Genomic DNA, 24,223 nt, shown 5'->3' on the forward strand with positions numbered 1-24,223 from the left:
TTCATGTGTGAATATCCAGTGCAAATGTCTCAACACCATTTGTTGAAAATATTATTCTTTCCCCAATGACATATTTTAGTTGATTGATGATAACTCTCAGAAGTTATTCCTAATGTCAATAATAATATCTAGAATTCTTTTTTTGCTGGCTCCTAGTTTCCATAAGGAATTTTTGTCTTCTCCAATTTGAGTATTTTTCTTTCAGAGGTCATTCCAGGATCTCAGACTTGTATTCTTTTTTCCCCATGTCTACCTTTTAATTTTTATTTTATTGGGATATAGTTGCTTTACAATTTTGTGTTAGTTTTTGCTGTACAGTGAAGTCAATCAGTTATACACATAAGTATATCCACTCTATTTTAGATTTCTTTCCCATTTAGATCACCACAGATCATTGATTAGAGTTTCCTGTGCTATACAGCATGTTCTCATTAGGTACCTATTTTATACATCATAGTGTATATATATCACACTTGTATTCCTGATTAACACACTGCTGAACCCACTAAGGGAAGTGGCTGAGGAAAGACAATGATGTAAGTTCCAGGCCTAGTCCGAAAGCCCAAGAGCCAGGAGTTCTGATGTCGCTGGCAGGAGAAGAAGGATATTCCAGCTCACAGGCAGAGATAGCAAATTCACCCTTCCTCCACTTTTTTGTTTTATTTGGGTCCTCAACAGATTGGATAATGTCCACCCACATTGAGGAGGGCCATCTGCTTTACTCAGTTCACCAATTCATATGTTCACCTCTTCTGGAAACACCCTCAGAGACATTCACAGAAGCAGTGTTTTACCAGCTATCTGGGCATTCTTTAGCCTAGTCAACTTGATGCATAAGATTAACCATCACAAGGATTAAGTGAGTTTTAATAGATGCCTTTAGAACTATACATTAGGGGAAGAACTGAAATGCTTTACGGATATCGAGAAGGCAAACATCAGTGCTTTGGCAAGAGCTGGACTAGGCTGTCTGAAAGCAAGCTTTGCACGTTAATTAGCTGAGTGACCTTGCCCAATCACTTAAATGTTCAATTTCCTGTTCTACTGAACGCAAGTAATAATGCCAAGTCTAACGGCCTTTCTGCATTGTCATGAGACTGAAACAATGTAGTTGGTGTAAAAGTGCTTTGGAGAACTTATTATTCTGTGCATTGCTTTCATTCTAAAAACTGACCTTGAATTGTTTATAGTGCCAATCTATCCCTGTGTTTAAGCCAGCCCCAAATAATGTTTATCATAATAAAACATCAACACGAGATTTCTTACCACTTAGCTGGGTAAGGGCCAAGCCCTGGTACTTACCTTAGAGAGAGTAGTTATACAGTATTTATTAACAACCAAGCCCTCAGGGATCTCTCAAATACTTTTGGTGCTGGGGTAAAATGTAACTGAGTAATATCAACCACAATCTTTTACTGATGTCTTAGAATACAGAGGAAGTATATTTTTAAAAAAAGTCTCAGATGACCTTATTTATACTGTGGTGGGGCTGAAAGACCTAAGCCTTCATACCCTTCATACCCGACATACTTCCTTTCCACCCCAGACAGTTATGGGAGAGGAAGATGGTTTGCCTAAGGGAACCATACTGAGGGGAGGGGGCAGTGAACCCAATCAAGGAACCACAGTAATTCAGAGCACTAACTTTAGTGTTGAGACAGATACACTTGCAAATTATGAAGCATTTTGGTACAGTTCTTTGTAACCCTATGGTTTAGATTTAACTGCCTCTGATGATTAATGTTAAGCTTAGGGAGATACAGGTAGATTCAACAGTTATTGACAGGCCAAGATAGTCAATCTTGAACTGTCACCTATCATGTCAGAGAGACACCAAAGAGCGCTGGACACCTGGAGTACCAACATCCTGCTCCCCTACTGCCCTCCTCCTTGACTTCTGAGTGTTATGCCGGACTGTGTAACTCAGAATTTGAGATATTTTCTCTAGTGGCAACCCTCTCCAATTTTCTTGCCTGGAAATTTCCATGGACAGAGGAGCCTGGCAGGCTACAGACTGTGGGGTCGCAAAGCGTCAGACGTGACTGAGCATGAAGGCACTCCCTAGTGGAAAGGTCAGAGAGGAGGTATGGCCCTGTAAGAACAGTCCCTGTAAGGAAAGGTGGGTTTTCTAGAGATTGGTAGAGAGGAGAGCTGTTTCTTCATATGAGAATATGAGGGTCCAGAAACAACGATAGGATCTGGGGGGTTTCCAGGAAGGAAATTCCCTTTATGAAGGGTTTAACCTTAGCAGCTTTCCCTTTTAGCCACAGACAGCTATAGTTAGTATTTAGTTTTATACTATTTCCCTCACACTCTGTAATTCCCTTTGGCTTCTGCCAGCTCTTCAGTAAAGTTTGATACACAGCTTCTTATCATCTGTGCCTCAATTTCCTTATCTGTAAATGGAGATAATATCTACCTCTTAGGTGAGGATTAAATTAATTAATACATGTTAATTAACATGCTAATTAACAATTTAAATTAGGATACCAAGCAGCATTTGGCTCATGCAAATGCTTAGTATATGTACACTGCTGTGACTGTTGTTACCATATCTTCTCCTCTTCCTCTTCTCGGAGGCCTTTCAGATATCCAAAGAGGCCAGGGCAACTTCCATTTTTTGAGGCTGCCGTTGTATTAAAAAACAAGGAAATTACAAAATATGATTGCAAAATATTGGTATGCTTTAAACATTTACATATCACAAATTAGTGCTTTGCAATACACACATGCAAAATATAAGCAATGAAAGTGTGCTCTTAACAGGGTAATTAGCTGGTATACAAATTGCATGCTATGGATGCTGTAGCTCAGGGACTGGATACAAGCCTAAAGCTGAAAGGCAAGGCAAACATCAGTATCTCCCAGTCCTGTCAGCCTTTTTCTATCTTTATATTTAACCCCACTTAGAAAAGTCTATAAAGGAAAACGTTAGTCCTTTCCTAAATGAGATGTCAGACTAAAAGACCTCTATGTATCCCTTTACTTCCAATGCTTTGTGTTTGATTTGAGGCAGATTCATAAAGGGAAAGTAAAGGCTCTCTTTCCCCAGACCCCTCCCATCACGTTGGCAGATAGAGAAGTGGCCAGAGAACAAGCAGCTTGAAGGAGCAATCCAGCACATGATTCTGGAAGGGACAAATCATTAGTGTCCACCTCCACCTCAACTCTTTCCCTAACCTTCATGAGAAAGATAAAAATCTGGGGTGAGAGAGAAACTGACATTCTAGTAGCTTGAGTAATGCCTGGTTGTGTAGAATCACCGGTGAGCCAGGCTTCAGCTTCAAGGGCTGATCCTTGAGTCTACTTCCCTGTGTTATTAAAAAGAGTGTAGTGAAAATAAAAACGGAACCAAAGCATACTCGACAAGTGAAAAAGATGGATGCCATTCTATTTGAGATAACATGTGCATATGAATCATGTCTGAAGAGTTTTATTTTGGCGGAAAGGAATACCTAGAAACTCATAGCATAAGATAAAGAATGCACATATATTTTCCACACTATCTCTGTTTTCTTTATCCTTTTCAAATTGGTGTTATAGCTCTACGTATATTACTATGGAGGTGGAAAAAAGGCTTGGTGTTCATTACTGTAAAAATGAGCCTGCAGGAACTTCCCTGTTGGTCCAGTGGCTAACAATCCTTGCTTCCAATGCAGAGGGCTTGGTTTGACCCCTGATCAGGGAACTAGATCCCACATACCACAATTAAGAGTTTACATGCCGCAGCTAAAGATGCTGCATGCTGCAACTAAGAGCTGGCACAGCCTAATAAGTAAATATATGAATTTAAAAAATGAACCTGCAGAAGAAATATGACTGTAAACATTTCTTTTGTATGAGGACCATTTAGTGCGCTTTTTAAAAAAAATAAATAAGAGTACAAGTAGAGGACAAAGCAAGAGAAGCTCTTAAAACACATTTCTATAAGAACAAAGAAAGAAAACAAAGTTTTATTTCCAGATAATAGAAGACCACTCCTCTTGACTCAAGTTTTGGCCATTGTTTCATTCTCTTTTGAACCCCCAGAGGCAGAATGGTGTAAGGGAAAGGGGATATATATAGTAGATCTAAGTCCTGGGTTTGTCTCAGGTCCTTACCAGCTTGTGGTTTCAGGCATCTCTGAATCTTGGATTCCCTATTTGTAAAATGACCCAATATGTCCCCTGCTCCAGGAATATTATAAAGATGAAAAGCAGTAGAAATTTGTGACTATGCATGTAGATGGATGATGTTGCCTAGTCTTTGTCCTGAGAGCTTTCTATTACTCAACAAAGGGCAGTTGCTGTCATGTGTTATTCGCATTTTATTTCTAATTGCTTCCCTTAGTATGTTGATCTTCCCTGTTTCCATCTCAGTTGTTTGGCTCTTGCCCAGTGGGGTACATGGTATGACCACTCATTCATTCATTCCTTTACAGTTTGCTTTATTTGCCATTAATTATGGAACACTTAAAACATACCCACAAGTAGAGAGCATGGTATTCATCACCCAGTTATCAGCATTAACTCATTGCTGCTCTGTGTGCTTCCTTCCCCACTCAATTATTTTAAAATGGATCCCTCACATCGCATCCCAGATGATGAAGTAGTAAAGAATCTGCCTGCCAATGCAGGAGACACAAAAGAAGTGTGTTCAATCCCTGGCTTGGGAAGGTCCCCTGGAGTAGGAAATGGCAACCCACTGTGGTATTCATGCCTGGAAAATCCCATAGACAGAGGAGCCTGGTTAGCTACAGTCCACGGGGTCTCAAAAATAGGACAGGACTGAGCACACACTCACTTGATACCATATTAAGTAAGTAAGTAATTAAGTTCAGTCCCTCAGTTGTGTCTGACTCTTTGTGACCCCATGGACTGCAACACGCCAGGCTTCCCTATCATCAGCTCCCAGAGCTTGCTCAAACTCATGTCCATTGAGTCAGTGATGGCATCCAACCATCTCATCCTCTGTTGTCCCCTTCTCCTCCTGCCTTCATTCTTCCCCAGGATCAGGGTCTTTCCAATGAGTTCTTCGCATTAGGTGGCCAAAGTATTGGAGCTTCAGCTTCAGCATCAGTCCTGCCAATGAATATTCAGGACTAATTTCTTTAGGATTGACTGACTCTACTGACATGACATGAATCTAATGAATCTAATGTCATGACACATGAATTGTTTTAAAAACATAACCACAGGAATTATCACACCTAAAAACAATCCCTTAATAATGTAAAAAAAATTCTCAGAATTGGTTAATATTCAGATTGACCAATTGTCTCACAAAGAGGTCCTTTAAAAAACTGCTTGGTTTAATTGAGATCCATAGGAGGCATATAGATAGCATTTGATTCATGTATTTCTTAGGTCTCTGATACTCTGTGGGTAACTTTCTTCCTCTTTTCTTTTGTCTTTGCAATTTATTTGTTGCAGAAGTAAGTCAGTTGGAGTTTTTCAAATTGTGAATGTTGCGAATTGTGTGTGTATGTGTTAGTCACTCAGTTGTGTCCAACTCTTTGTGACCCCATGGACTGTACCCTCCAGGCTCCTCTGTCTTTGGAATTCTCTAGGCAAGAATACTGGAGTTGATTGCCATTTCCTTCTCCAGGGGATCTTCCCGACCCAGGGATCAAACCCAGGTCTCCTGCATTGAAGGTGAACACTTTACTGTCAGACCAACTAGGGAAGCCCCTTCCTAATATATATATTCCCCCCCCAAATATATATATATAACATGCTTCTCTTCTCCCCATATTCCCTGTAAACTGGTATATTTCCTATAAAGTAGAGGTTTGATCTGATTCAGATTCTAGTTTTTGGTAAATTATGTTGTGGATATTGTTAGGGGCTGAACTGTGTCTCTCCCAAATTTGTATGTTGACATCATAATCCCCAGTACCTCAGAATGTCAACTATTCTTGGAGATAGGATCCTTAAAGAGGTGATTTAGTTAAAACGAGGTCATTAAGCTGGGCTCTAATCCAGTATGGCTGGTGTCCTTAGAAGAAGAGGAAATTTGGAAAAAGACAATTTCAGAGGGGAAACCATAAGAAAACCTAAGAGGGACCATCTACAAGTCCAAATGAGAGAGCTTAGAAGACATTAACCCTGCTGAGACCATGATTTCACCCTTCTAGCCTCTAGAACTGTGTGAAAATGAATCTCTTTGCTTCAGCCACTCAGGTTACATTTCTTTGTTTCGACAGCCCTTGAAAACTAACACACATGGTGTTGGGAATTTCCATCATGAGGCACATAGGTTGTCTTTCTCTGTGGTAATATAAGCTGACATTGATGATTATTAATTAGTATTATTTCATTCAGAGTTTGCAAAATGATCACATTCTGATTCGATCATTACTTCATGCAACTGGAATTTTTTCTAAAGAGAAATATTTCCTTCATCAGTTGTTTGGAAACCCTAAGAACAAAAATCTATGCTTGATTTTCTTTGTGTTTACCAGTGTTTAGAATACTGAGCTGGTTCCTTGGCATCTTTCAAAAATGCTTAAAAAAAATGAATTCATGAAGCTTAATACTTTTGATTTGTTTGAATTAATTACAGGTGTTATTCTTTTTAATGTTCAAATTATTTCGACTTTGTCCAAGGGGAGCTTTTTCACTATGGCTCCTGAGTCCTTTTGACGCAACACCAAACTTCTTTAATTGCTTCCTTGATTTTTATTATGACAAGATATCCAAGCTTGTCTTTACATTTTCTGCTCCAACCTCAAGTCAAGCATTTCTCCAAGGAAATGGTATTTAGAGACCCATGATCTGAAGATTAGCAGTGTTCATTGTTATTGGAGTTTTATCGTTTTTATGACATTTCAGTGGAGAGATCTTAGCCATACTTTTTTTTTTAAGAAGAAAAGACATCATGAGTTTATAATAATACAGAATTTATTGTTACAGAGTATTACATAACTTCTTTGCTTTTCATAGTATTTGTATTTATTTTTTTCTGACCTGAAAATATTGGTGCCTAACAATATTAACGATAATTTATTTGCTTTATTCTACCATGAGTATAATAGTTTCAGAATAATACTAGCAGTATGATTACTAAACATAGTTTAAGGTAGTTTTGCAGTTCTTTTTCTCCACTGGGGATTTACAGCCAAATTACTACGTTTTAAAATCATGTGAAATAATTCTTTTCAATATACTGTTAATTTTTGTCTTATTTTGTTTTTATTTCTCAGGGAGCGCCTTTATTTTTGTTAGTTAATCATCTAAACATTTAAATGGTTAGAAGTCTAATCTATAAAACAAATTATATTGAGTCTAGTTTCTCATCTTATTCCCTCTGTCCTTTTCCCTCTCTCTCTCATAGGTAACATTCTGTTTTAAATATATGTAATCTCTTATATGGGCTTCCCAGGTGGCTCAGTGGTAAAGAATCCTCCTGCCAATCGGCAAGATCCCCCAGAGAAGGAAATGACAACCCATTCCAGTAATCTTGCTTGGAAAAACCCCACGGACAGAGGAGCCTGTCTGGCTACAGTCCATAGGGTCGCAAAGAGTCAGACATGACTTAGTGACTGAACAGCAATCTCATATATGTGTGTGTGTGTGTGTACCATAAGTATCATATATATATAAACATATATGTATTTAAACAGGAGTTTACTGAAATAACTTCTCTGCCTTGTTTTCTCCCTCATTGTTATACCTTAGAAATCACTTAATAGCATGTTTACAGCTTAGAGAACTCCACTGTGAGCATGTACTATTATTTATGCAGCCAGCTTCCTACTGATGAACATTTAAAGTTGCATGTAGTCTTTTTCACTCCAGGTAATGCAATTTGCATTTGACATGGTATACACAGAACTTCTCATACTTTTAAAGTGTAGTTTTGGGATTGATACTTGGAAGTGGAATTTCTGGGTCAAAGAGAAAATAAGAATTTTGTAGATATTGCCAGTTAAGCTCCATAGAGGTTGTACCATTTTGCCTTCCCACCATTAAGGAATGAAAGGATCTGTTTCCCCAAAGTAATATTACAGAATATGTTGTCAGTCTTTTGGACCTTTTGCCATCTGATAAGTGAGAAGTGATACCTCAGCATGGTTTTAGTTTTCTCTCTCTGAAAGAGATGGAATATCTTTTCATATGTGTGAGTTGTTTGCATTTTCTTTTTTTTTATGAAAGAATTCTTTCTGACTCCTCCCTTTCCATGAGCTCCCTATACTTTCCAGGTCCCTGTTGTTCCCCTGTTCAGTCCTCAGGCCCTTAGGTATAACTCGGCCATGGACTTCCTACAACCATGAGTGCATCAGTGCTGGGAGGACAGCGAGATAGAAGAAAACAATAGGTGCTCTCCCCATCTCCCTAGGACCAAATTTCCTCTGATGAGAGAGAAAGCTTCCCTTCCTCAGAATGTAGGCATCTGTAGGCCCTGGCTGTTGTTACTGTTGTTATCAATATTAACAATTATTGTGGAATTAATTGTCTGAGGACTGGTTCATGGGAAAACAAACGCAAAGAAATTTTCCTTTCTCCCTTAGCGTTACCCTAGAGCTAGAAGGCTTCTTCTCAACCTCTATTTCTGTGCCGACTGTCCAACTCTGGATATCAGGATGTCTAGAAACCAGATTGAGGATACAAGAGGAAAAATTCACAGCTGGTTTTTTGGTACTTCAAATTCTGGTCTTCTCCAATCTGCCTTCTGTTGTTTAAGAAAACCTGGGGCTTTCTAGCCGCATCTGTGGGAGAGAACATGCTTACATCGTCTTATCTGGAGCTGGAATTCTGGCTGCAGGGATTTTGCACTTATTTTTTTCCCTGCTTGAAATGCTTTTCACCTAGATCTTTGGCCAACTCCTACTCAAATTTTAAGTTTTAACTCAAATGTCATCTGGGTCAGTTAAGCCTTTTCTGACTACTCTCTAGAAGGTAGCCTCTTCTAATCCTAGACACCCTTTGCCACATTAGTATATTGTCTTCATAGCATCTTCACTTACTCCTTGTCTGTATCCCCAAAAATCTATGAAGACAAGGACCACAACTTGCTAATTACTTTCTCACTTTCATTTAGAACATTGACATCTAGAAAGTACTCAGTAAATAGGTGTTGAATAAAAAAATACAAAGGAATTAAGCAGTATTGGGGTAAAATAAAATTTGTTAGCTGATGGTCTGAGGGAGTGTAATATCATAGCATTTAGGCTTTCATTTTCTCATATGAGAAATGCTAGATTGAGAGTTGTTGAACACGGAAGTCCTTCCAACTTCAGTGACTTAGTATTCTCAAACACTTGCGTCAACAGCATGCCTTTAAAATTTACTTACATGATCTGAAAGGATCAGTTTTGCCAGAAGAACCTGTCTCTCCGCTGTATGAAATTTTCCTTTGGCAAGAAAGTGCATGAGATAATGACAGGAAAAGAGGTTTTGGTAGCTTCTGACACTGAAATGACCTGCTCACTCTTGGGAGTATATATCTATTTCAGTTTTTTTTCCCTTCTTCTTCAGTTACAGATACCACAACTACTCTAAATATAAGGCTCCACTTCCATACTACAGTGTCATTTTAACTTTAGGAACTGTTGGGTGTTTCCTTTTCCAAATTCCCCACACACACAACACACAGAGAAGAGGGAGTTTCCTGAAACACTTGGCACTACCAACCTGTCTCCTCCCCACACGTTTTCCCCAGCACTGATTCTCTACTTAAATCTGGATTAGTAGTAATAACTTCCCTTCCCACTGTAACAGGTGTGGACACAGAGGTCCTATCATTATTATTATTAGCTTGCAGCAAACACCCTGGGCCCCTCCAGTTTGACTCAAATAAATTTGTTTCCCTCAAGTTCCTTGGGAGTTTGGATTTGGGAGATTTCAGGCCAAATCCAAACAAATACACCAAGGCCCTAGAAGGCTGCACCACATGTGGTGGTGTGTAAATGAATCACTTTGCTATTTATATTAGTCTCTAGTTTTGGTGGATGAATCATATTCAAATTATTTGCCTCAATGGGATGAATAGCTTTTTTCAGAGAAGTCTGGAAAAGGGGCCTGTTTTCTCCTTTTCTCTAGTCTCTCTCATGTTTTCATCTACTAATTGGTGTTAGATGGATACGTGCGTGCTCAGTTGATAAGTTGTGTCCTACTCTCTGTGACCCCATGGACCGTAGCCCACCAGGCTCCTCTGTCCATGGGATTCTCCAGGCAAGAATACTGGAGTGGGTTGCCATGCTCTTCTCCAAGGGATCTTCTTGACCCAGGGATCAAACTGGCCTCTCCTGCATTGGCAGGCTCATTCACAAACCGTTTGCTGTGTTCTAGACTCTGTCTAGCCTTTGGGGTAAATTTAGATGCAAAGAGAGCTTTTATTTTCCTTCATAAATATTTTGACCTTTTATTGCTATTCAGTTCTTCCTTTACTGCATCTCTGAATCTCTGATGATGGTGCCTGTGGTTTCCTTAATATAAAGCTAATAAAATTGTCACTTAGAGTATTTTTAAATGACTTGTATAATTATTAGATAGTCTTGTTGCTGGACTGGAGGGCATAATTAGATTTTGCTGTCATAAAGTATTAAAGCAAGAAAGTTTATTGACTGTATGTACAGTTTGGAGAGTTATTTTTCTTTATTTATGGGGACCATGTTAAAGAATGATGCAGAGATTTAAAACTGAAGTGCGTTATCATCATGCTTTAAGTTCAGAGATGTTCATTACCAAGTTATCATACAAAATGTTGGATATAATCTGATTGTTCAACATGAAAACTGATTAAATTATAAGTGAATTCAGTATAACTATTACCATCATTTTAGAGTTGAAGTAATAGTGGAATGTGTATATATTATTAAATAAAATAATTAGGCTATAGCAGCATATGACCCAATTTTATTTTTTTAAATTGTAAAAATGTATTTGTAAAAAATATAAAGATAATTTAAAAATGTAAAAACTATTAAAATTATTTACATGTAAATAAATAAATTATAAGTAAATATGTTTGCCAATATATTATATACGCATGTAAATGCACAGATGTGAGTGCATATATATATATTTTACCAACCTGAAGGAAAATTCTAAATTCTCCATAAATATTAATAATCAGTGATTATCTCTAAATTATGGGTGATTTATAGTATAATAGGGTTAATCTCATAGATTTTGGAGCTAGATTGCATGGATACAAATCTTGGCTCTATCAGCCATGTAACCTTTATTTGCAAGTTACATAACTTCTACATGTCTCAGTTTTCTCTCTGAAAAGTGGAAGTGATAAAAACCATACCTACTTATGGGATTGTTTTGAGTAATAAGTCATTTAAGATAGAAAGAGTGTTTAGAATACTGCCTGGTATGTAGTAGTACTATGTGAGTGTGATTACAATTCTCAGCATTATACATATTATTAGCAATGATCATGTACTTGTCTATACTTAGAAAATAATTCAATAAATATTATTTTTAACCAAAAGCGTATTGCGTTATTGATGCAATCTTTCCAACAATGTACCCACCTTTTATCATAAATATATCAAGTTAGAAGGAAATAACAATGAAAATAATATTCATTAGGTGTCTTGAATCGGAGAAGGCAATGGCACCCCATTCCAGTACTCTTGCCTGGAAAATCCTATGGATGGAGGAGCCTGGTACGCTACAGTCCATGGTGTCGCCAAGAGTCGGACACGACTGAGCAACTTCACTTTCAATTTTCACTTTCATGCATTGGAGAAGGAAATGGCAACCCACTCCAGTGTTTTTGCCTGGAGAATCCCAGGGATGGGGGTGCCTGGTGGGCTCCCGCCTATGGGGTTGTGCAGAGTCGGACACGACTGAAGTGACTTAGCAGCAGCAGCAGCAGCAGCAGCAGGTGTCTTGAATAAATTATTTAAAAGATATCAATACATTCACTCTGTCCCTTTTGTTTCAAATGTAAGCAAATGATGAAGAGTTTCTCCTTCAACAATGAGGTCTAACTTTGGCACACATCAGAATTTCTTGGAGGTCTTGTTAAAATCTTGTTAAAATGAGTCCCTGATTACAGGGACTCATCTCCAGAGATTCTGATTCAGCAAATCTGGGATGAAACCTGAGCATTTCTAACAAGTTTAACTTTTCTTATTAAAAAAATTATTTTGTATTAGAGAATAGCTGATTAACAATGTTGTGATAGTTTCAGATGGATAGCAAAGGGACTCAGCCATACATATACATGTATCTGTTGTCTCCCAAACTCCCTCCCATCCAGTCTGCCACATAACATTGAGCAGAGTTCCCTGTGCTATACAGTAGGTCCTTATGGGTTATCCATTTTAAATATAGCTGTGTGTGCATGTTGATACCAAATTTCCTAACTATCCCTTCCTCCCATTCTTCCCCCTGGCAGCCATAAGTTCATTTTCTAAGTCTGTGAGTCTAACAAGTTTCCACTTGATGCTGATGCTGCTGGTTCTCAGGCCATATGTTGAGAACCACTGACCTTGACTACCCAATACCATGATCAGATGGAAGGATCTCTTTTCAGTCACTCCCAGCTGTATGATGTTCCTCCTTTCTTTCCTCCCTTTCTTCCACAAACTCATGGAACATCTACCATGGGCCAGATACTGTGTTGCTGCTGCTGCTGCTAAGTTGCTTCAGTTGTGTCCGACTCCGTGCGATCCCATAGATGGCAGCCCACCAGGCTTCCCTGTCCCTGGGATTCCCCAGGCAAGAACACTGGAGTGGGTAAATACTGTGTTAGCTGCTGGGAATTAAAAAAATGTCTTGCTTCCAGTGACTATACAGTTTAGGGGTAAACTTAGATAAGTTATTTAACCTGTTATCTGACATCTCAACCAGAGGATGAAGAGTTTAATCATTCATTCATCTAAATAACACTATTGGATATTTACTATGTCCCAGGCTCTGTGAAAAGCAAAATAAAACCATTTAATTGTCTAATGTTTTTAGGATTAATAAATATTCTCTTAATTGTTTCTCACACAAACCATTCATGGTATTAATAGATAAGATATGATTCACCCTGTTCCACAGATGAACCAACAGAAGCTTAGGGAGTGCCTGAGCTGGAAAGTAGGTACAAGGGATTTGAACTCAGTTCCTTACTTCCCATTCCAGAGTTTTTCATCTATATGCCATCCTGAATTTTCTCCAAGGTCTCCTTATGCTTTTTTAAGTGACTGTGAAAAATACTGGTTAGATTAAATGGTGACCATTTTTAACTTATTGTTCCAAAACTGTAGGTAATACTTTTAGATAAGCATCAGAAACACACTTAATGTTGTTGGAAGTGGAAGTCAGCAAATATTTATTGTGTATCTAGTATACAATAGAGAATTTATGAAGTGTTGGAGATTAAAAATATATATAAAATACAAATATATCATAAAATATAAGTTTAAGGTATATGACAGGACATATGTATATATTTATATGTCTATATATGCACATAAATACTATTTGACTGATTGATATACAGATATGCTTTGGTATTTTGACATAACTCCCTTTGTCATTCATCTGTGCTTGGATTAAGTGGACTCAAGGGTCTTGTACATATTATATATATGATATAATGTATATTATATAAAATGTATATTTCTATATATTATATAAAATCTACATATATATTACATACTCTTGTCTCTGAAGGAGCTCAAAGTCTAGTAGGACAGATGGATAAACAGCAAATGTAATCCTATGTTTCAGTGTAAGTGCAAAGACAGAAGAATGCCTAGTGTGCTAGGGGACAATAGAGTGAGGAGACAAACCCAGCCTGGTGAAAGGATTGGGGAAAGTTCTGGGGAGCTTATGTCTCAGCTGACTTGTGTGAAATGAATGAGCAAAAGTAGTGGGGAGCAGGTGATCCTAGCAGAGACACCCATAGGAAAGAACTAAGGCTCCAAGGCGTAAAACAACAGGTTGTGTTCAGGAGCTGCATATTCTTTGATGGACCTGAAATTATACTTGTGGCTGTACAAAGTCAGAGGGTTTGGTGGGGGCTTGGTGAGCCACACTTGGGCTTATCTTGTATGTGGTAGAAGACGATGTATCATAGAGGTTGAAAACTTGGGCTTTCAAGTCAGACAAGGTATCCTTGACCCTACTAGTGTAGTAGCTAGTGATCATGGGCAATTTAGTCTTTCCATGCTTTGATTTTCACAACTGGAAAATGGGGATAATAACATTTACTTCTATGGGTTGCTCTGAAAACAAAATTAGATAATGCAAGTATAGTTTTTAACATAGGGCTTATCACAAAATAACCTCTCAATAAAGGGTAATATATGATAATGATGATTATTAGAAGGGATCATTATACATGAGTACCTAGTTTTGCATCATATTGTAATTATATTGAAACATAAATAATTGGTGATGACTCCCTGAGAATTGGCAGTCTTAGAGACCATAGTAGCTTGGACAAAGAAAGCATGGACAAGTTGTCAAGCAACTTTACACATCAAGAAAGTATCAAGAAAAGTTTACTGTTATTTACCAATGGTGGAAGTACAGAGAAATGACCACGGTTCAGCATCAGACAGGCTGCCATTTATAACTATTTAGTTTATGCTTTGTTTTATTTATTGTGGTAGACTCAGAGCTGAGGAATGAGGAGGTAGATTTTCCATTCACATCTGAGGAAGGACAGGCAGCCTTGAGTTTCAGGTTCCTGCTCCACAGGTGCGTTGACAACCTTGTTTATTTTCCAGATGCGAGGGCTGTACTGAAGTTCCGTCCTGGAGACAAGGGCAGGATGGGGACTGTAGACTTCTGTGCAGGGTGTCTGAAATTTGGGCTGCCACTTGTACAAAACCCTTCAAAAATCTCAGGTTGAAGTTCTGCCCTGGAGACAAGGGCAGAATGGGGATTATAGACTTCTGCGTAGGGTGGCTGAAATTTGGGCTGCTTCTTGTACAAAGCCCTTCAAAAATCTCAGGCCCTTGGCCACCAAGTGGTTGTGTGAATGCTATGCTCTTGGGAAGGGTGTCTCAGCCTTTGTGGTCTGGGGACATAGGGAGAGCGAGCAGCTTTTCATCATGGCACACAAAAGGCATAGTCGTGATGAGAGTGATGAAGGGACTGGCCAGAGCTTTTACCTACATTCCCCCCCGGAAGGCACCTCACCCATGCTCTGACACAAACCAAGGCAGAAGAGAGAAGCCACAAAAATGACTGATGATGGGTGTCATCTTCTCACTGACCTCGTTGTCTGGGGCATGAAGGTGGATTTTGTGTGGTTTATAAACATAAAAATATGTGACATTGCTCATGTCTGGAGTATCGAGTCACAATTTCTACTCATTAAAATAACTTTCATACAGACTTCCATTCATAGCAAGTATTGGCAAGTGTCAACTCATATGCCAAAGAAAACTGGCATAGGAGTCACCTTCCCACCCTACCGCCCCAGCTAAAGCACCCGGTTATGGGGATTATCGACTTTCTTACTTCCTTCTATACTCTGTCCCGAGCGCCCGCGGCACCCTGTATAGGAGGCACAGTCTCTGAGAATGGAAGTGCATACGCTGAGGTCTTGAATGGGTGCTTTTGAAAGACTGCAGGCCCTGGCTGATTGTATTTCCTGCTGGCAGTCAGGACGTTTATGACGATCCCGATTTTGGACTGTTATCAGCTCTGCTGCTGCTGCCATCACAACTGTCTTGGCAAGAGGATGTCACACAACCCTCACCCCTGCCACCACCCACCTCCCATACCCCTTTCTCCTTGTAAATCTCAAAGGACTCCAAGGAAGGAATAAGTTACCACCTGTTGCACTGCCCCCCACCAGTTTGACTGGTTTTTCCTGCTGCAGCAGACCGGTCTCTGAGGCCTTGGTGACCCATGGAGACCTATGTGGTTAGCAGCCATAGCACAAAAATACTCAGGTTTGGCAGGCAAACACTAAAATTGGTCTTTTCAAGTGATTCTGAAAACCTGAAGAGCGACTTTGTTGTAAAACCTGTGATTTTCCTTTTTCCTTTCCAATGAGTTGGATTTTTGAACTATACTTAGTATTCAGAACTCAAAGTCCTCTCTGTGCCCATGGCTTGAGAACAAATTACAAAGTGAACCCTTTCTCTCAGTAAGGGGCAGAGGGTTTTTGAAGAACCCTGCTGTTGTCCTTCAGATGGTAATCGTATCTGACATACTTCAACTGGCCGTCCTCACACCAGGTTCTTAGTACATTTCTGAACAAGGAAAAGGGGAAAACCATTATCCTACTCTTAAAGAGAAATGTGAAAAAATTACTGATTTAATTTAAGCCTTACCTTGATAGGAACTGATTACCACAGAAAATGAGGCAAGAAACTCATATCTACTCTAATACCTACTATGTGCTAGGGACTCAGGACATATTCTCCTGTTTAGTTTTCCATAGGGACTCAGTACATGTTCTCTTGTTTAATCCTGAAGTTGGCTAACTTGGCAGGCTCTCTGGCAGATTCTCATGAATTAACGTGGCAGCAGCTCCAAGAAAGCCATACCAGAAGCTGCAAGGTCAGTTGAGATGCCAGGGCCAGTTATGCCATATTCTGTTGGTTCAAGTGAGTGATGAGGCCAAATCAGATTCAAGAGGTGGGGAAACAGCTTCTATTTCCTGGTTGGAATTCCTGAAAAAGGATATGTGATATAAAGGGTGGGCAGACTGTCTTTGCAGATCAGTTGTCACACTGGACTTGAAAACAAAGAAATAACGACAGCTGACTCATACCTGTCAAGGTGTACTATTAAATGAAAGAACTCCTTGCTAGAAAAGTGCAGTGTATGGTCGATTGTGGGCTTACCAGGTGGTGCTAGTGGTAAAGAACCTGCCTGCCAATGCAGGAGACATAAGAGACACAGGTTCGACCCCTGGGTCAGGAAGATCCCCTGGAGGAGGGAATGGTTACCCACTCCAGTGTTCTTACTTGGAGAAATCCATGGACAGATGAGCCTGGCAGGCTGTAGTTCATAGGGTTGCAAAGAGTTGGGCACGACTGTAGAGATTTAGCACTCATGCATGGTCAATTGTCTACAATAAATAAACAGAAGCTAGTTTCTGTTTGTCACCTTGATCTACAAAACCAATTAGGTGGACATTATCAGATTTGGAGGCTATGCTTACAAAGATCAGACAAAACATTGATTTGGCATGCATGGGATTGACTTGTGAAGAGTTCTGGAGAAGTCATTCTTGAACTGAGACCTGCAGACTGCTGGCTGAGAGAGACTGGCCAAAGGACTGAGATGCTGTGGGCAGAGAAAAACAGAATAGTTTCAAATATGACTGAGTCCTAAATTGAAAGTCCAAAGGTAAATGCTCCTGATGACAGGTGTTGATTTGCAACTGAGCTGCTTCTCACATAAGCATCTTTGAGAAGCATGCTCCTGGGAAAGCAATAGTCGTGATTTCTTTATCTAACAATGGTTAATGATTTTCCAGGCCACACCAGGTGGATACGCATGTTATTGGGGTCTATTGTTATTTCTCTATCACTAAAGGCTTTCTACCGCTGACAGTTAGATGTGATAAGCAGGGCTTCATATCTCAACGAGGTTTGCTTCTTACAATGGCCTTGGTGCCTGTTTCCTGGTAATGGGTTTAGAAAACAATCAATGAAACACTAACTGGTAGGGGAGGGATGGAAAAATCTATGAACTTAAAATACTATATACTTAGGGGAAAAAAAGATAGTGACATGAGATTGCAGTGTAGAAGGCCTGGCTTTAAGCTCCTCCACTCACCAGCTATAAAACATTAGATGTTTCCCTCTTTTTCACCTCTATGACAGGTAGCATCTGTAGTTATCTCTTAATTCCAACCACTGCAATCCATCTCTCCTGCCATAATCCAGGCCTTCCACTATCTTTTGGGTTAAAGTAACACCTTTCTACTGTTCAAATCTGAACATGCCACTCCTGCATGTTTCTCCATTGCCTCTCTGAACACTTGAGTTTGGAAAATTTGGTTTTTTATTTCTTGGCCCTGTCTATCTTTACAGTTTACTTCTTGCCACTGGTCTTTCTCTGTGGCAGTTTGACTTTTTAAAAAAACAGACTAAATCCTTCCCCCTGATATGCACATGCTTTGCAAAAAGATTGTGTAGCTTCTCCCGTCAAGAGGCAGAGTCTGTTTTCTCACCTCTTCACTCTGAGCTGTCCTTGTCACTTTGGCTTACTGAATGCACTGAAAGTGGCACTGTGATTTCTGAGCCCTGGCATCAGAGGCTTGGAGTGCTTTTGCTCTCCCTTTTGGAACCCTGCCACTGCCATGTGGACAAGGCCAGGCTAGCCTGCAGGGGCATGAGAGACTATTTGGAGGACAGCCCAGCTGTCACAGCCAGGGCTTCCCTAAGTCAGTCTACAGCTAGCTAATGCCCAGACCTGCAAGAGAAAGGCTACCTGCCCAGCTCTCTGCTGACACGTGAATGAGCCAGCCAAAATGAGAACAATAGCTCACTGACCTACAGACTCATGAGCAATAATGATGATGCTATTATTTTAAGCCACCAGGTTTTAAAGTGGTTTGTTATACAGCAGTAGCTGATTGATACACCCTTGATTTCACCTCTCTGTATTGTGGAGTGCAGTCAGGCTAAATAGAATTCTTACTGTTTTCTATGGATTGCCATCTTGATCTTTACCTTTTGAGTTTTACATAGGCTGGTTCCTCTGCCTGAAATGTTCTTATCCTTCAGCTTCACCCCTTGCTTGGCTAAAGTTTGTCCATTTTTATGATTAGTGGAGATGCCTGTTCCTCTAGAAAATTTTGCCTAGCCCTCATCTAGATCAGGTTGGATGTAGCAGGTTGGATATCACTGCCAGGTTCTCCCATAGCATCCCACCCTTACCTCTTTCTTAGTACTTGTCACAGTGCATTGTAACTACTCTCCTCTCATCTGTTTTCCACTTTCCTTTAAGTTTCTGGAGGCAGGCCTGTAACTTGTTTGAAGGAGTATTGTCTAAGATTAGCATTTCTAGTGTATAGTAGGGACAAGAGAGAACTTTTTCAGTGAATGAAGTTATTTTACTTCCCTAAGTTTTAAATTCCTTCGTATATAAAATGTGAGATTAGGGGGAAAAATTATGTGATTCTTGATGAAAATAGATATTGTATTACAAGCTGCTTCTGATCCATTGGTCCTGAGTGTCTGTATACTGTATTATATATCTGTATCTATATACTATTTTGTACTGAGAAGGATTATGTGGCTGTGACTGGAGTAATAGGGGAAAATGTCATGATTAATTAGCTCTTTCTGTTATGGTCAGGAAATGGGAAGTGGCAGCAAACTTGGCAAGGACATGGCCATCTAGGGGAAGAGGATTCCTATGAACAGTCTGAATTTGAATCTTGTTCAACACAGCCATGATCTGCATTATATATTGTGCTAATAGAGGGAAAACCAAATGGGAAACTGACTAGATGCTAAAGTGAATGTTACTTGCTATGGCAGAGATGAAGTGCTTGCCAAACCATTTTCTCTTCTGCCTGAAGACATACATTTCTCTAGCTTCTTGTATTAAGTCTGGGCCATGTGACTAGTTCCCATATCAGTCACCTCTGGGCTGAGCTGTTTAAGCACAGGATAACCTTCTTTGGGTACTTTCCTTCTGCCTTCTTGATCAACTCCAAAGAGAAATCACTGGAAGGGTCCAAGTACCTGAGGGACTGCATTCCACACTGGACTGTGGTGGGAATGAGAAATAAACTTTTCTCTCTCAAATCACTGAGATTTGGGGTTGAAGGGGGAGAATTTTTACCTTACTATATGTGCCTACATTATTTTCATCTTTATTGTTAAGTGTGCAGGCATCAGGGAGTTAGATGCCAAATGTTAATGGCATCTATGGAAGTCAAAGAAATCACATTTCATACTTCAGCTGCTTTAAGTCACCCAAAGTAATAACTTTATAAATTGGGATACCTTAGAAGTCTGTGTATTCTGATCTGCGTTTATCATTGCTTTTCCTGCCCTTGAATTCTTTCCCCATATAAAGCGAACCACCAGAGGGACATGGGAAAAGCCCCTCATGGAGTGCCCTCCCCTGCCCCTTTCTTCTGCTGTAAGTTACCCAACAGATCCTGCAGGTGGAAAAGGTTATTGTTCTTTAAGCCCCGAAAGACAATGATTTCTACCCTCAAACTTCCTGCCTTCCATAATTTGATTGAAAAAATTTTCAAGCTCCTGACGGAAACAGAAAATATAGATTTAAAATATTCACACCTTTCTGTCTGCAGCAGCATGGGTTCATGAATATGCACAGCCAGCCAGCCAGCTGTTGCCTTCTGGTTCAGGGAGGCAAGATTCAGGCCGTAAGTCGGAAAATGGGAGAAACTGACCTTTCCTACATCTCTTCCCTACAACCTTGGGCCTCTTACATTCTGAGTTTCTGCATATCAAGCCCGCACACTTCCCCCAATAATTATGGTCCTCAGAGCTGCCTGTTTTTCATACAGCAAAATGTTTTCTCCCTGTGATCCCAGTAAAACTTCCCCATCTGTGACCCAGCTCTCTCAGTCTTCTTTCTTTTTGATGCACGAATCTGATCAGTTTTTGTAAACTAGTGACTCATTGGATACCTAGTAAGAGAAGTGTCTTTCCTTCGTCTCTCATGTACTAAATGAACATTTCTATAATAGTTCCTGGGTTAGTTGATGTTATCTAACTGTTTCACACTGGACCTTTTAGGTCAGTAAGGACAAATGGAAGGCTCTGAACTGACCATGGGGGAGGTCCTCGATCAAACATAGCCTCCTGACACTCCTCAAGTCACCCTTTGAAGGTGGTGGTATGACCTGTCAGTGCCCAGGGCCAGCCCAGTGGGTATGTTGTGATGCTGGAAGAGACTAGAGAGATGGAGACAGCAGGAGTTTTGCTGTAATGGGCAGCAGGATTTTAATGTGTGCCAGGGTGCTTGTGATAGGGCTGACTGAGTGAAGGTCAAAGAGTGGTGTAGATTTCTAGCAAAAACAGGGCAGGAGTAGGGCACTGGGACTGGAGAGAGATAGAGACAGGTTTTTAGAATGCAGCAGGCAAACAAGAAAATGAAGCAACTTGGAATTTGGATTTTTTATTTATGATTGATTTTTGTGGGTGTTATAGAGTGGGCCTGAAGGCTTAAATTTGGCATGCCTTTGATTGACAGGGGAAGCGCAGACCGCCACCACCACTATTCAAGGTTCTTATTTATTGAGTCCTTGCTGTGCGCCAATGGTTCATTTATTGCTCCCTACCACTCTTTGTGGTCTCAGTATCAATATACCCCATTTATAGAGGAGGAAATTGCAGTTAAAAAGTAACTTGTGTGAGGTTACAAAGCTAGTAAAGTGGCAAAGACTTGAGCCCTGTTCTTAACCACCACACCTTATTATTACAAGCGTCCCCTAGAGGTGATGGCACCCCACTCCAGTATTCTTGCCTGGAAAATCCCATGGACGGAGGAGCCTGGTGGGCTGCAGTCCATGGGGTAGTGAAGAGTCGGACACGACTGAGAGACTTCACTTTCACTTTTCGCTTTCATGCATTGGAGAAGAAAATGACAACCCACTCCAGTGTTCTTGCCTGGAGAATCCCAGAGATGGCGGAAACTGGTGGGCTGCCATCTATGGGGTCGCACAGAGTCGGACACGACTGAAGTGACTTAGCAGCAGCAGCAGGAGAGGTGAAGAGGACAGAAACCTTTGTAGGGCCTGAAACTCCTGTTATCAGCCTCACCTTTTTCTTGAAAGGTAGGGAAAAGTCAAAAGGGTGAATAAGCCAGTACTGAGCTGTTCAGAATCAATCCTGCTGGTCAACATCTTTGGCTGGCCACATTCTCTCTGGGCAAGTCTTTGTGACCAGCATCCTTTGACCGATTTGAGAAAGCAGCTGCCAGCTCGCATAAGATGAAGCCTCATTGGTGCCAGAGGAAGGGAAACACCAAGGTGAAAGCCCCAGAGAGACTGAGATTGTCACAAACCTCGTCGATCATGCAGAGTCCCAGATGGAGGGTTCCAGCCATTAAGTAGCCCTGGAGGAAGCTGACATGCTGCCCTTCAGAGAGCCAAGGTGATGACAAAAGACATGCAGACCTGACTGTACATTTGTGAGTAGAAAATCCATTGTGACAACAGGCTGCATTTGAGTTACCAAATGAACTCGGCCACCTGGCTGGATCTCAACTGCCATGGCACGCCCGGAGAACTCAGCGGTGGCTCCAGTGCTCGGGAAGCAGTTCAGCAATCAGGTCTTTCAAAACCAATTTAGCTCATGCTCCAAAGTCCTGACTGTAATTGACAGCAACTTCCTCCCTGGTTTCCTAAACTATTAGATAAGAGTGCTGCACTGTTTTAAACCTTTTTGAGTCCAGGACTCACTTTCAAGTGGAGTGTTAAAGAGGCACATGAAAAGAGATTTGACTTAATTCTAGACCTTTCCTTCCCTCTAGTATGAATAATTAGCAGAGTAGTCCCACCTTTGGTACCTGGAGTTTGTGTCTAGTGATCCAAAGAGGGAAATATTAAAGAAGCCCGCGCCTAGAGGTGGTGGAGTAAAAGATTTCTACCCACCTTCTGTGTTTTATGAAATGGGGATAACAATAATGAACTGTGCTGGGTGAGTGCAGACCAATTAGTCCAAGTTTGTAAAGCTCGGAGCCTTATTACAGCTTCCCTGCTCGAGGAGAGTAGGCAGGACCTTCCCGTGACTTTGTGTGTGAAACTAATTGCCCTGGAAATGTCGGGAATTTGATCTTCCATCAAATCCTCCGGCCCTTCAGATCCCTTGACAATCTCAGGCTATTTGCATCTCAAGGTTAAAGGAGGCTGTTGCTTTCTGGATACTAATCAGTTGTGAAAACTTTTGATCTCTTGGAAACGAAAACCCATTGCGATCACCTGATTCTGAGCATGGTGAGAGCTGAACAGAAGAAGAGCAGACAGACAGGCTTTATTGGAATGAATAATGTGTTTAGCAGTTGTGAGCTTTAGTTCTATTTTCCTTAAGTCTCTGTGAGGTCCTGGAGAATCACTTGCTATTTCTGAGTATTTCCCCCCCAAATTTGATTTGAATTTCATCACATCTGCCCTGGGAGAAATTGGAGAAATTACTATGATAAAACTCTAGATCATTACAGCTTGTAGATTTAAATGAGAGAAGCTTTGCAGACATGTTTTCTGGGGAAAATAGGTATGCTTACAGATACATACACACACTGTTTTCCTATGGTGCTATTTTAGCTGTACTAGATACTTTTTAGGGATGAAAATGATCCTTCTACATCATGGCTTCTCAACAGTGGCAGTGTGGACATTTTGGACCAGGTCATCCTCTGCTATGTGGAGGGACAGTTCTGGTCCTTGTAGAATGTTTAGCAGCATCTCAGGTCTCTACCTACTAGCACCCTGTGAAGTTAATTATCAAAGAGGCCATTAAACTGAAGTGGTTATAATACCTTAGCAGTCTATGAAGGCAACGACAACTAAGCCTGTAAATGCCCCAAGGTTATGGGATCAAAACCTAAATTTAACCAAGCACAAACAGCTAAACTAGGCTTTCCCAAATAAGGCAACTGCATAAGTCATAGCCAATGAAATACTTTCCTTGTATTGCTTCTATGTCTTGTCTCTAAAAGTCTTGCCCCTGATCCTGTTGGAGGGGGTTCCTGATCACTTCCCTTTGGCACTGCCTGATAGGAATTGAGTTTTGCTCAAATAAACTTAAAAATGTTAGCATGCTTCAGTTTATCTTTTAATAACCCCCAAGTTATGACAATCAAAAATGCCTCCAGACATTGCCATGTGTCCCCTGGCTAGGATTGTTGGATTTAACAGTTAAAAATACAGGGTGCATAGTTACATTTGAATTTCAGAGAGACAATGAATAAATTTTAGAATGGAATATTAGTAAATTTAACTGGAAGTATTTGAGCTTCCCAGGTGGTGCTAGTGGTAAAGAATCCACCTGTCAATGAAGGCAATGTAAGAGACTTGGTTCAGTCCCTGGGTGGGGAAGATCCCCTGGAGGAGGGCGTGGCAACCCACTCCAGTCCTCTTGCCTGGAGAATCTCATGGACAGAAGAGCCTGGCAGGCTATGGTCCATAGGGCTGTAAAGAGTTGGACACGACTGAAGCGACTTAGCATGCATTGTATTTAATGTGGTAATCCACCGGGTGGGACAGAATCTCCCCCTAGTTAAGAACCACTCTTCTAGATAAAGATTTGCTTTTTATCAGTGAACTCACATGACCAACCACTGCATTTTCTTCTTATTCCTGTCCCACTTTTCCTTCTTTCTCATCT

General features: G+C 40.4%; 1 long non-coding RNA gene across 1 annotated transcript; it reads right to left on the reverse strand.

Moving 5' to 3' along the window:
• Positions 1 to 14,424: 14,424 nt before the first annotated feature.
• LOC132659834 (uncharacterized) lies at positions 14,425 to 23,707 on the reverse strand. Its single transcript, XR_009600722.1, has 2 exons — positions 21,903 to 23,707; positions 14,425 to 14,802 (listed from the first exon to the last, which is right to left on the reverse strand). It is a non-coding gene; the product is annotated as an uncharacterized LOC132659834 (long non-coding RNA).
• Positions 23,708 to 24,223: the final 516 nt, after the last annotated feature.

Source organism: Ovis aries, chromosome 5, assembly GCF_016772045.2.
Source record: "Ovis aries strain OAR_USU_Benz2616 breed Rambouillet chromosome 5, ARS-UI_Ramb_v3.0, whole genome shotgun sequence".
Classification (NCBI taxonomy): Eukaryota; Metazoa; Chordata; class Mammalia; order Artiodactyla; family Bovidae; genus Ovis; species Ovis aries.